Source organism: Lonchura striata, chromosome 14 (genome assembly GCF_046129695.1).
Source record: "Lonchura striata isolate bLonStr1 chromosome 14, bLonStr1.mat, whole genome shotgun sequence".
Taxonomy (NCBI): Eukaryota; Metazoa; Chordata; class Aves; order Passeriformes; family Estrildidae; genus Lonchura; species Lonchura striata.
Genome location: NC_134616.1, coordinates 18,378,454 through 18,384,294, shown reverse-complemented (window position 1 = coordinate 18,384,294; position 5,841 = coordinate 18,378,454).

The window sequence follows — 5,841 nt, the reverse complement described above, 5'->3', positions numbered from 1 at the left end:
CAGGAACCCCCTGGACAGAGCCCCCAGAGACACTGGCTGTGATCTCTGCCCATGGAAAAGAGTTTTCAATCTTACAGGGTGAATTACCAGCTCTGAGTATTTGATATCAGTAATAATTAAGTGTGGCACGGGTGCAAAAGTAAAATTTTAGGATTCTAGATGAGGGGCCCAAAGGGCACAAGATGGAGGAAATTGGGTGTGCCTTGTCCTTTTTCTCCTTCTCCATGCCCTCCATGTTTCACTGTGGTGTTGGCATTTTTCTGTAGGTTCAGGCTGGGGACACACTGTCCAACGTAGGTGACAGATATTGGCACGTTCTTGTAAATCCAGCCCAGGGAGTTTCTGGTATTTAATGTTTGTAACATCCCACTGAGGGCAGAGCCCCACACGCTGCCCTGCAGGACAGAGCTGGGCAGGGCAGCAGAACATATTAGAGATAAACAGAATAAACAACCTGGAAAACAGCACAGATGAATTTACAATTTCTTCTTTGGCAGCGGGGCAGAAAGACAGAGACTTTCTGCAATCTCAGAATCATCAATAGCTCAGATTCTGACAAAGAAGGGCCAGAAGGATCTGCTGTGCAAAGCCCTGATTTACAGATGCCTCCCAGCCTCAAGTCAGGAGCACACCTGAGCTCTCAGCTGCGTTTTCCCTTGCAAACTGTTCACTGCTAGTGGGCAGGAGGGTGTTGCCTTCAGGGGAAGGCAAGGCGACCTGGTTTCAAGGAACAGCACGGCAGCCCAGTCTCCCCTGGGCCACTCGGGCCAACGACACACGCAGGCACCAGTGTGGTGGACGGTCGAAAGCCTTTATTATCTTATCTCATGGGTTTAAATAGTCTTGGGGGACTCTGCTACGTCAGGGGGGGTTGGTAGGGTCTCTAGGGTTAGTCAGGAGTGGAAAACTACTGGGTTAGGTGTGGTTACATTCTTTGGGGTAAATGGATAACATGTTGCAGGGTGAGAGGGGGAAGGGGTCTTTCTTTCCGTCACATCCCGAAATCTTCCGTTCGCCTGTCCCTATCTACTACATCTCCCCCCTCCTTTTCATAAGTAACATGAGGTAGTCGTAGATATAGGCACTGGAGTGAGGTGCAAACTTGTAACTTGGTAAGGAAAAAAGGGTTTTTGGTAAACCTGAGTAAATCTCGCAAGGTGAGTTTCGAAGGCTTTTGCAGCTGACTGTGTTCGCACTTTTTGGTTTATAGCATTTGTTGCTGGCCTACAAACAGAATGTTTGCCCGTTCTAGACGGGCCTGAACAAATGAGATTAACTTGTTCAGCAGGCATGGTCCTATGGTAACAGCTAAAAGCAGTATTGCCAGTGGACCTACCAGGGCAGAAATTAAAGTGGTGAGCCAAGGTGATTGATTGAACCAGGATTCGAACCAGCTCTGCTGGGTTTCCTTGTCTCTCTTTCTCTGAGCCAGTCTATCTCGGAGTTCTGCCATAGAGTCTTTAACGACTCCTGTATGATCTGCATAAAAGCAGCATTCCTCTTTCAAAGCTGCACACAGTCCTCCTTGTTGCATGAACAAGAGGTCCAGTCCTCGCCTATTCTGTAAAACTACTTCTGAAAGCGAAGAGACTGATTTCTCTAGATAGGAGATGGATTTCTCGATCCTCTGCAGGTCTTCATCGATGGTCATTTGCAGCTGAGAGAGTCCGTGTTGTTGGGTCGCGATGGCTGAGACACCTGTGGCTGTACCAGCTGCTCCCAGGCCAAGCAGCATTGTGATAGTTATACCTGTGATTATTTCTCTTTTGTGCAGTCTGTCAGGTTCTTCGAAAAGGTGGTACACTTCTTCATCTGAGTGGTATAGGACCCTAGGAACAATCAGAACTTGGACACAGAAGTCAATAGAGTCATTAAATTTGGCAAGGAACACACAAGGACTCACTCCGGATCGCTGGCAAACCCACATCCCAGATGCGGATGGGACCACCCACTTACCGATCTTTCTGTTGGGCTTGACAACTTTAGTGCAGAAGTTGCCTTTCTGCTTTGCTAAAGTTGCATTACCAAAACATTTGCCTTGTCCTGTGATTTGACTCAGGGTGATTCTTCTGCGGGGAGTGTCCCATCTGCACTGGTGGGGGGCACTGGCTGTGGAGTAACTGAAGGGGGTGTCTAAAGCGATGCCTTCGTAGAAAGGGGGTTTAATATCATAACAAAGCTAACAGGAGTTAGTCAGGTTCGGTTTGGTTTCGTTTAGGGTTAGAAAGGTAGTTTCTAGTATATAAACACAGGGGTGTTTCACGGGCTGGTGGAGGGTTCTATGTGACCCTTTTGCAGCTCGAGGTCGACCAGTTCTAGCAAGGCTGCTATTCGAGGCTTTGACAGGGGCCACTGCTCGACCCATACGGGGTCTGGTGATTTCCAAGTCAGTTTGATTGGCAGCAGTGGGTGTACGGCAGTGGCCCTTATTATAAATTTGTAATCTTGACTCTTAACATAGCAAGGATGTCCCTTCCTATCAGGGGTGGAGAGTTTTGCAAAATGTAGGGGTGGATTGCTACTGTTTGTTCTGGTCCCTTTTTTGTATGAAGCGTTATGGTTACTAATTGGGTGCTTTTCCAAGCTCGGGACGGCCCTCCCGCTCCGTTTACTGGGGGGACTTCTTTGCATTGCCAGTGTCGGGGCCACAGTGCTTGGGGAAAAATCGAGCAGTCTGCTCCTGTGTCTGCCCAAAACTGAAGCCCTATGACATGGGGGTCCTGACTGCCATAAAGGCGGCACGTCCCCCATAGCACCAGGGGCTCCTTCCCTATTTTCATGGCCAGGGCCACCCAGGGGTCCCGTTCTGGGGCGTCCCCTGCTGACCCTGCGGCACAGGCGCTGCTTGCGGCAGTAGTGGGTACGAAGGTACCGCAGGCTGTGTTGCGAAATTCGCTGGCGAGGGTACGAAGCTGGCTGCCTCCCGTGGGGGTATGGGGTATAAGGGCGTCCCGTCCCACTGGGGGTTGGCATAGATGGGCTGCCTTGCATTTGCAGCGGGAGGAGGCTGGGTGCAGCCCGCACGCCCCCTCCCTCTCCCGTTTCCCTGGGTCCGGGACCTGCATTCCTTGGCCAGATGCCCCTTCCTCCCGCAGCCCCAAACAGGCTCTTCTCGGGCGTGCTTGGGGTGGAGGCGCCGCGGCGGGCTGCCATGCCAGCTGGGGACAGCTCAGCGCAGGCTATTTTTATTTCTTCCCAGTCGGTAAACTGGGCTGGTTTGTATTGTGGCTGCTTTTCGGTGCGGCTTAAAGCTTTACTCGGTTTTGTTTTAAATTGCGTTGGCTCTGTTTCCTCTGTCTCAGAGTCCCAGCCGGCTCCCGGCAGCTCTTTCGAGCTGCCGGAGCTGCTGCCGGACTCCGAGTCGGAAGTCGAATGCCAGCGCACTTCCGGGGCTCGGTGCCGTTTTGTGCGGCTCCGACCCCGCTCCTCCCCCCGGGGGTGGCGCCGCTGCCGCCCCCCGGGCTCGCCCTGCCTCCTGCAGGGGTGGGTTTCTCCCTTACATGGTGGCAGCGTCAGGCGCGGCTGCCGATCGGCTCCGAGCCCTCTGCCGCTCTCCTCCTCTTTCTCCCGCACACGCTCATTAGCAAAACTCCGCGCCTCTGGGCTCTTCGCGCCGGGACTGCCCGCGCCCCGCCCCTCCCCTTGGCTGCCGGCGCCATTTTCAAAGGGGTATGGAGGCGGCGTGGGCAGCATCCCCTCCCGAGCCCCGGCTCCCGCGCCTCTGGCTTCCCCCGCCAGTCCCCGCCAACAGAGCTCTGCGCGCCGCTGCACCTCCGGCAGCGGGTCACTGACCGGCAGTGGTGGGGCGGATGGGGAAGCCGCGGATTTTTGGGAGGTTTCCGCGGGGGGTCCCGGGCCCCCGCCCGGGGAGGGGGGCGACGCGCCGGCCCCCCCCGGATCCCCGCTCCCGGGCGGGTCACCCTCAGGGGTAGTTTGCGTTGCCGCTCCTACCCCTAGCTTGGGTGTAACCAATAAACACGTACGCGCCGCGCTCCATGTCTCTTGCTCTTCTATTGCTCTGCGCAGGGCTTTCTCTACTTTTCCCCACGCCTTAAGGCATTTGCCGCTGCCTGAGGATTTCGTGTCCTCGGCCAGCGCGGCTGTGCATTTTTCCCATATCTCCGGATGCAAAACATCTACAGGGCGTTCAATTGCCCCAAGCTCAAGCAGCCTTGCTATAGCAAGATAAAAGTCTTTGAGCTTACACTCAATCCCCCATTGCTTATGAACCTCACTTACGACCCTGGCAATGGCATCCATGATGATCGCGGGTCCTGGGACGTCTCCCTTGCCGAGAACACGGTCTCACCGGTCTGGCCGCTGCTCTTGTCCAGGCGATACCCGCTGCCCGAGCGAATTATTCCCGGGCTTCGGCACCAGTTATGTTGCCTTCAGGGGAAGGCAAGGCGACCTGGTTTCAAGGAACAGCACGGCAGCCCAGTCTCCCCTGGGCCACTCGGGCCAACGACACACGCAGGCACCAGTGTGGTGGACGGTCGAAAGCCTTTATTATCTTATCTCATGGGTTTAAATAGTCTTGGGGGACTCTGCTACGTCAGGGGGGGTTGGTAGGGTCTCTAGGGTTAGTCAGGAGTGGAAAACTACTGGGTTAGGTGTGGTTACATTCTTTGGGGTAAATGGATAACATGCTGCAAGGTGAGAGGGGGATGGGGGTCTTTCTTTCTGTCACATCCCGAAATCTTCCGTTCGCCTGTCCCTATCTACTACAGGAGGGAGAGCACACAGATGGACATGGAGCAGCAATGGTTTCTGTAGCCTTCTCTGGAGAGAGTAAATCTGCTCTGTTAGACCAGGAACAGTATCAAAGAGAGCCGTAGGAGCCTGGGGTTTTTGTGGTGTTGGTGCCTTTATAACGCAGTTTGGATGAAGGCAAAACAGCTTCCAAAAAGGCAGGAGAAGCTGACCAGGAAGGTCTGGGTTGTCAGGGTTGTTTGCCCTACAAACCTTGCAGTGCTCCATCACTGAGGCAGCAGGGACCAGCTGGGCTGGGAGCAAATGCCCCTTCCAGAGTGACCTGGAGCATCCCAAAGCTCTTGCTGTCTTTGAAACAGGGTCCTGTGCTCCCGGCAGGACAGAGGGAGATGGCACAGCACCTGCCTTTCCCTCACCTCACCCTCGACGTGGCTGGGAGTGCTGGGCAAAGCTGCCTGTCACTGTGGCTCCGGGGCTCAGGCTGTATGGAGAGGGACAAGAAATCAAATCTGTAGGGTCTCTCTGTGTGGTTTCCACTTCTGCAGTGCCAGTAGACACCAAGCCCACGCTGCTGATTTGGGAGGATTCGCGTCAGATGCTTGGTCACTCTGAATCAGCACGGCTGTGTTGATGTGTACCCACTGCAGCCTGGCCCCTCCTGCAGGCTCTTGCTTGTGCTCAGTACCAGCTAAGAACCAAGACAGAAATAAAAAAGAGATGGGAAAACCAACCAAATGAAATAGTTTTGCTGCCTCAGAGCAGCTCTGTGAGTATCAGCTGGTTTCTTTGTGGGCAAAGCCAGAAGCCCAGGCAGGGTTTGTTTGGCCAGCTCAGCATTCCCAGGGTGTTTGTGGCACTTAGAACCTGGGAGTGGCATCTCACAGGGCTGCCAGGGCCAGGCAGGGGTTGACAAGAGGGGACAATGTTGGAACTCAAAATGTCCCTCAGACATTTTTGGAGGTTCCAGGCCCTGGTCAGAAGCATTTGAGACCCTGGCAGGCGGCTGGAAACAGCTGTGATTTTGGGTTTGAGCCATGGAATGATTTACCAACCTTGTAGGAAGAACAAGAAGTCACAAAAGTTTAGATAATATAGGAGTAGTCACAAAGTAAAGGAAAGAATTTTTGA